This window comes from Corylus avellana, chromosome ca1 (genome assembly GCF_901000735.1).
Source record: "Corylus avellana chromosome ca1, CavTom2PMs-1.0".
Taxonomy (NCBI): domain Eukaryota; kingdom Viridiplantae; phylum Streptophyta; class Magnoliopsida; order Fagales; family Betulaceae; genus Corylus; species Corylus avellana.
The window spans coordinates 26625803-26634119 of record NC_081541.1 but is presented as its reverse complement, the minus strand read 5'-3'; the positions used below and the strand labels follow the sequence as shown (position 1 = coordinate 26634119).

Genomic DNA, 8317 nt, shown 5'->3' with positions numbered 1-8317 from the left:
TTCTTAAATCCTTTTCCTTATATGCAAAACTACCAAAATGCACCTCTTACATGAGTCAGAAATACAAAACCTAGAGAGAGAGAGAGAGAAATGCCACTTCAGCAAACCCATTCACACATATGTACGGGTTTGCTGAAGTGGCATTTTTTTTTTTCTTTTTGTTTCCTTGAGTTTCTTTAGGCTGCATCATCTATTAAGAGTGCAAAGGCGGTTACGGTTAGCGGTTAGTGGCAATAACCGCTAACCGTACCCGCCTTAGCGGTTAGTAGATTTTACTAACCGCAACCGCTAACCGCCTAGCGGTTAACGGTTAGCGGTTAGCGAAATAGATAACCGCCCGCTAACCGCTTTTTTAAAATTGGACTTTTTTTTTGTTGGGCTTTTTGGGCTTTCTTTAGGGCTTTTTGGGCTTTTTTTTGGCTTTTTTTTACCCTCATTTTTTTTTTCTTGTATTTTTAATATCTTCTTGGGCCCAATTGCTATAAAAAGAGCCTATATTGAAAAATCAAATATATTTGACCCAAAATTTACATTTACTTGTACTTTAAAAAATTTTCCTTAAATATTAAATCATAACCGGTTAATTATTTAAATTCTTATCATATTTACTTATAATCTTTTTTCTTTGAATTGAACTTAATATCTAATGGTAAATGGTAATGTTCAAATTCCTAAATCCTAAATTCCTAAAGTATCTAATAATGCTTTAATTAAATTGTAGACTTGTAGTTATAAGTAATATATTGTTTAATTCAATTGAATCAATTGTAATTATCATTGTACATGAATCATATGATTAACTTGTAGACTTATGACTTATGAGTTATGTCATATTATATATGTATTATTTATTATTATATAATCATATGATTTAATGATCAAGTCATCATGTGATATAATCATATCAATTATAGTTATAATATATAAATTACTAAAATTATAATGATAATACATTAATACTTAAATTGTGTTTATAAGTAACACATTGGTCATTGTTTAATCCAATGTCAATTACTTAATTTGATATTTTACGAATCATATCATCATTGTACATTAATAATATGATTCACTTGAAGTCTTGAATAAAGTATTTGAATTGTCATTGAATCATATGATTAAGTATTGATATTATATATTTATATTATTCATATACATATGTAGACTTATATAGACTTATAACATATATAACATACATTGAAAATAAGTCTCTAGATATTTAATTGTTGTATTAGTATGAATTGGTATACTTATGAGTTATGTCATATTATATATGTATAATTTGTTATTATATAATCAAATGATTTAATGATTAATCTCATATGATATAATCATATAAATTATAGTGATAATATATTAATACTCAAATTGTGATTTAATTATTTTTAAAAAAAATTGTGATTTAATGATCAAGTGATTATGTTATATGTATAAATATTTTTATAATTATAATTATAAAATATATTATATAAAAAGGCGGTTAGCGGTTAGCGGTTACGGTTAGTAGACCCAATAACCGCTAACCGCTAACCGCTAGACGGTTATAGCGGTTAGGCGGTTAGGCGGTTAATGCGGTTAGGCGGTTGGCGGTTATAGCAGTTAGCGGTTAGCGGACGGTTTTTAACCGCCCGCCTTTGCACCCCTAACAAAAATGCCAAAAAAAAAAAAAAAAAAAAAAATTCAAAAACTGGATGTAGAAATTTAAAGTATAATCGTTGCTTTGGTGCTTTGATGTCACAGTTTAATTTTGCCTTTATATTTTCCTCAATAATTCATAATATTTCCAACAATATTGGTTGAGTGGAAATAAATGAAACTCACTTTATTGCCGCTACTTATACTTGGAAAACAGATTTTTCCAATTACACATGCAGTAGAACTATTAATACAAGACTCATGGAGCAAAAGGCTTTTGATTGTTGCAGTCCAGGTTGTTACCGTAGCCGAGTCCCATGATGTCACAATACTTCTTATAGAACCCGATCCTATTCTCCACGCTATCATCACGGCCATGCCCGCATTCGATCCCACCGTTGATAATGTTGGTGATGACACCATAGCCTGGGACCCGATTGGCTGACCTGTCCTCAGCGGATGGGATCCATCTACCTATGATGACATCGTGGCTTGATGGCTTGTTTGCTTGTGGGGTCATCCAAAACCAGATGGCTGTCTTGAATGATATTACGGGGTTTGTGGCTACCAGATCCGGATTGTTTATCAGGTCCGCTCCAATTGCTTTACCCGCTGCAACATAGTTGTAGTTGCTGATCAAGTCAGAAAGCAATACTCAAAAGTCAGCACCGACATAGTATGATGAATGTAAGGATATAGAGTGATACTAAAACGAAAACTGTCAAATTTTAAGCTCTTGAAATCTTTATTTATTTTTTATTTTTTTTGACATGTCTCGACAAGGAGAGAAAAATGAGAAAGGGTGATTCGAATTAGTAATCTCTACTTTATGAAGTATGACTCCGAGTCTATTGAGCTACCCGTTGAAAACTCAAAATCTTGCATTTAAATGGAGACCTTGTGGGAAAATCCTAAAGATAATCTCATGATTCTTTCAAATATATTTATACAGACAAAAGTCTAAATATGATACCCTTATTCCACTACAATATATCTCACTATGTTGGCTTGCATTATCAATCGACTGTTGCATTCCTTATTTATATATACGATATTTGACAATTTTTGTTATTACAGTTAAACTCAAAACGAAATTAGCGGGTTAAGGTTGAGAGATTTGATCTATTTAGTTAAATTGATTGAATTAAAATTAACCTCAACATATGAACTGATTGAATCCGATACACGAATACAAATTGCAATCCTAATATATAGGCCCACCTAAAGAGAGCATCTAGAACAATTGCATGTAAACTAAATAGCTATATATATTTCATTTGAAATGAGTATGAGTTGTTAGTTATTGCAACTATATATATATATATATATATAGGCATAGTATTCGCAAGAGACGTACTGCGTGAGTTGGATGGGTCCTCGGCCATAATATAGTTTGCCAGGAGGGCATGGGCCTTGGTCTACGTCACAATAGGCTTTCCTTTCTTTCTCCCTTATAAAGCAATATCCCATGCATATGGACCATCTTCTGCTTCTGGCCACCCTCCTACACAAAATTAGATTCTAGTGTTAACTAATTAATCACTGAGAATCAACAATATTACTTCATGGTTCTCAATTATTATTATTCTTTTTTTAATCGGAATATCCAAGGCTTCTCCTCGATTAAATTTTCAGGATACCGTACAAAGTACTCCCTTTACACGGGTTGGGTAAAGTTCAAACTTTTGCCTACAAACGTGGCTCCAAATAATTATTTGAGGCCTCATAGATTCATATTTGTGTAGTAACCCAAGACCCAGTCGAATAAAAGGCCCACAATTACCAAGGCCGAGAGAAGCCCAAATAGGGCCTACTTTTACTACAGGTGCAAGAGAGAAGGTCTCTCCCCTTTCTCCCTTATGTATGTCTCTCATATCCCATACTATACAACACAAGACTTCTCCTACTTGGAGGAGCTCTCTCTTCATATCTCTTCCTCCCCACAAGATTAAGACATTGACTTAGGCGTTGGGGTGACTTCGATGGAGGGACTGAAGGCCTAATGACGATCCTCTCTTGGTTTTTCACTCGAGGAATAGCCCAGTCCGTACGTGACAATTTTTGGACGTAATCGGGGTTAAGAAATCAAACTTTAGACCTGATGTTTTATGCTTATGAATTATTGTTCATATTAATTATACACTTAAACCAATCAAATTACTAACCTGTAGTCTCATGAGAGGTTTGAGCAAAGAAAGCTGCAAGCTCCCTCTTACGGGTGTGCCGAAGCCGCCGAAAGATCGGGCAGCAGTGATGAAAGCATCGTAGGTGTAGAACCCTCTGCCGGAACAGCGCCCATCATTGCAATGTTTAAGCAATTGGTTGAAGAGAGAGAGGCCAAGGAGGCTGCCGACACTGCCGCTGGCCGGCGTTGGGGTTGGTTTGGAAGGTGTGGTTGATGGCCTACACTGGCTCTGGCAACCAACACCACAGTAAGCAGGTTTGGTGCCACACCACCCATGTTGGCTACAACATAATCCGTTTGGACAAAGGCCATTCCTAGCTTGTCTTCCACATTGTTCTGCCGAGGTTCCTAGCAAGAAAGCTAAGGACAAGACAATCAAAGTGTATGATGAGTTCATTTCCGAGTGAGAGTATGTAATGTGATGGGGGGGGCTGGCTTGGGTTAATGGATGAGACTCAAGGGTACATGTATAGGATGTTGTTCTTGTCCTTTTCGATTTTTCTTGAGTAAAGTTCTACACATTCACATGGGCTGCATGACTTCTCCAAAGGGCAAAGGATTGCAAATGACTTTTATGTCCTGTTTTGTGGAAGACTACTGCAAAAGATATGCAAAAGATATGGCATTTACTATATGATATTGACCAATTTACTTGTTATTTTTCACAACAGATAAGCCGGGTTTGAATAAGAGTCCGTTTGGGTTTGCGATTTTAAAAAGTGTGATTTAAAAATTATTTTTGTAAAATGTACGATTTGAAAATGTGATTTTTAAACATTTAGTTAAGCGTGGTTTGGCCTTTAAAATCATAGTTTAGCTTTTAAAATTGTGTATTTAAAAAAAACACCACTCCATCAGCGTTTTCATCACTGTTGTTGTCGTCATAAGGCTGGGATTGGTTGATTGGTGCTGGGCGTGGATGATGGACAGCTCTCACACGGATTTCATCGTCTTCCAGGGCGTCTCTGTCTCGGGGAGGTTGATTAAACCCGGTTTGCAAACGTTCCACAGCCTCCTACAGTGGCTGAATGGTCTGTTGGAGCGTCTGAATTTTGGCTCTCCAAGGAGCCTCCCTGTCAAGAGCTGCGTCGTTAAGGAGGTTGTCACCATTGCGTTGGCTGGCCATGACCAGGATAATGCCTGCTCTAATACCAACTGACGTAGTGGAAGGCTTGGTAAGAAAAGATCAAGAGCTTCTTCGTCTCTTGATCGAGAAATAACACTCAACCCGCAGGTTGACAAACTTCTCCGCAGAGAAAATGAGAGAAAATCTCAAGGGTTTTTGATTAATTTCAAGATTGGATGAATGTAATACAAGCTCACCCCTTCTTATAGAAACTAAGAACACTCTGGACAATATCACACCCTTAGACAAGGAGAATAAACATAAAAACAAACTCACATGATTCTAGCAAAATGAATAAAACAAATAGACAAACTTCCATAATTTATGTTGTTGCTAGACAACCTAACATTATCTCCATTAAGAGAGCTCAAATGCAACAGAAAATGGGAGAAAAACGTGTTTTCCCACTCACTTTCGCCATCCATTAGACTTGTCTTTTGTATTTTAATTCAAAAGAGACAGCAATGGATTTCTAGCAAAGCAGCGTTCGATTTGGCGTTCGACATCACGTCGAACGTGAGCTAGCGTTTGAACGGGATGCCGAGTGTGCAACACTGACCTCCAACATGTTTAGCGTGAACAGTGCTGTGTTCGAATGGAGGTCGAACGAGACGTCGGACGCTCGCTACTGACCTCTGAAATTTCTAAAGCAGAAATGGGGCGTTGGAACGGAGGAATGGGGTGTTGGAACAGAGGTTGAACGCTCGACACTGACCTCCAAACAGGGCTCTTCTTTGCCTTCTTTCTGTCCTACATCAAGCTGCCACACCAACCAAATTTGCTACAATATAGCCCATTTGGACACACAGCTCCACCAGCCTGACTTCCACATTGTTCTGCTGATGTTCCTGTTAAGTATGACTTGAATTAAAAGTCATGGTGGGACCCAATGGTTTGTCTCCTTCTTCAAGTTGGAGAGGTTTTGGTTCAACCGGTTTGCTCCTTTAGATGTGGGTTCTTGAGTCCTCCTATGTGTACTTGGACTCATTGTTTGACTTATAGTAGGAGTCCTACAGCAACACGTAAAAGGAGAGTTAAGCTTCTATATAAGGAACAAAGCACAAGGTAAATTTGTGTGTGCTAAACGTGAATATATGTGAGCACCAAAGGGAGGAGAAAAAGAGAAAATTTGAGAGGAGGTACAAGGGCTGCCACGGTGTTTTCTTCTTGGTGGTTTTTGGAGGAGCCAAAAAACAAGTGATTAGAAGAAAACGGTGCTGCAGAGTGAGAGAAGAAAATAGAGATTAGCCGCCATCTGTTCCAGCAAAAGAAGAGTTTGTACATCTGTCTTTTGTATTCTATTTTGGGACTAATCTTTCTTGTGTGATAGTGAGAGTTGGGTGTATTGGGGCTTTGGGATCTAAGTGATTTTCTCTCTACTATTTTTGTACTCCATCTTTTGATAGTGATTTTCTACGGGTCGTCTCTGCCAGTGGATGTAGGCTTGTTAAGCCGAACCACTTAAATCCTTGTGTCGTGAGAAATTGCCTAATCTTTGTTATTCCGCATTCTTCTTATTTTTCACATCTCACGGGTCTTAGGAAATATGATTAATTTCCTAACAATTGGTTTAAGAGCTTTTGGTTCGAGTGGGAGCGATGGCAGTAGAAGAAGGAAAGATAGGGACCGAGAAGTTCAACGGCAAAGATTTTGGCTATTGGAAGGTACAGATTGAAGATATTCTTTATGGGAAGGATCTTCATCAACCTCTTTTGGAAGAACAACCCGACGACATGTATGATAGTGAGTGGGCTCTGCTTGATCGTAAAGCCCTAGTAGTTATCAGGTTATACTGTCAAAATCAGTTCCACACACCTTTATAAAGGAGAAGACCACAACACGTCTAATGGCGGCTTTGTCAAGCATGTATGAGAAGCCATCGGCTAACAACAAGGTGCATCTGATGAAGAAATTGTTCAACCTAAAGATGGCGGAAGGGGCTTCAGTGGCACATCATCTCAATGAGTTCAACACCATCACAAATCAATTGTCCTCGGTGGAAATTAATTTTGATGATGAGGTTCGGGCGTTGATTGTCTTGGCGTCTTTGCCAAATAGCTGGGATGCCATGAGGATGGCTGTGAGTAACTCTGCAGGGAAGAGTAAACTGAGCTATGAAGACGTTAGGGATTTGATTCTTAGTGAAGAGGTTCGTAGAAGAGATGCGGATGAAGCCTCTTATTCTGGTGCTGCTTTAAACCTCGAGACTCGGGGTAGAGGACAAGACAAAAACTCTGGTAAAGGCAAATCAAATTCCAGAAAAGGGAGAAGCAAATCCAGATTTTGACAACAACCTGAGTGTTGGAATTGTGGCAAGACTGGCCACTACAAGAAGAATTGCTGGGAACTGCAGAAGGAGACTGAGAATGATTATGCAAACATAGTGACAGAAGAAGTATATGATGCCCTACTTCTCTTTGTTGATAGTCCCCTTGATTCTTGGGTCTTAGACTCAGGAGTATCTTTTCATACGACAGCAATCCGTGAAATTCTTAAGAACTATGTTGGTGGAGATTTCGGGAAGGTGTATTTGCCTGATGGATCGGCACTAGATATTGTGGGCATGGGTGATGTTCGCATTAGAGTTCATAGTGACTCGGTATGGAAGTTGCAAAAGGTTAGGCATATCCCAGAGTTGAAAAAGAACCTTATTTCAGTGGGACAGCTTGATGATGAAGGGCATTCAATTCATTTCCAAGGTTGAAAGTGGAAGGTCAGCAAGGGAGCCAGGATATTGGCTCGTCGTCATAAGACAGGTACTCTCTATATGACCACAAACAACAAGGATACAGTTGCTGTTGCAAATACGGGTGCTGACTCAAAATTATGGCACCTAAGGCTTGAGCACATGAGCGAGGAAGGGATGAAGGTACTTATATCAAAGGAGAAACTACCAGAGTTGAAGTCAGTTGAGTTTGATTTTTGTGAAGGATGCATCCTAGGAAATCAGAAGAAGGTGAGTTTCATGAAAGTTGACAAAGCACCTAAGCTTGGAAAGCTGGAATTGGTACACACGGATTTGTGGGGTCCCGCACCGGTGGCATCACTTGGAGGCTCGCAGTATCACATCACATGACTTAAGCAGGAAGGTATAGGTTTATTTCTTAAAAAGTAAATTTGATGTATTTGAGACTTTTAAGAAATGGAAGGCCATGGTTGAGGCTGAAACAGGCTTGAAGCTCAAGTGTTTGAGATCAGATAATGGAGGAGAATACAAAGATGGGAGGTTTAAACTGTTTTGCGCAGTGAATGAGATTAGAATGGAGAAAACTATCCCGGGAACACACAGCAAAATGGTGTGGCTGAGCGCATGAACATGACCCTCAATGAGCGTGCTAGGAGTATGATGTTGTATGCTGGGTTACCAAAGACTT

At 38.6% G+C, this 8317-nt stretch overlaps 1 pseudogene; it reads right to left on the bottom strand.

Annotated features, from left to right (window-relative positions):
• Positions 1-1737: 1737 nt before the first annotated feature.
• On the bottom strand, positions 1738-4225 carry LOC132190830 (endochitinase-like; annotated as a pseudogene).
• Between the last annotated feature and the right edge of the window lie 4092 nt (positions 4226-8317).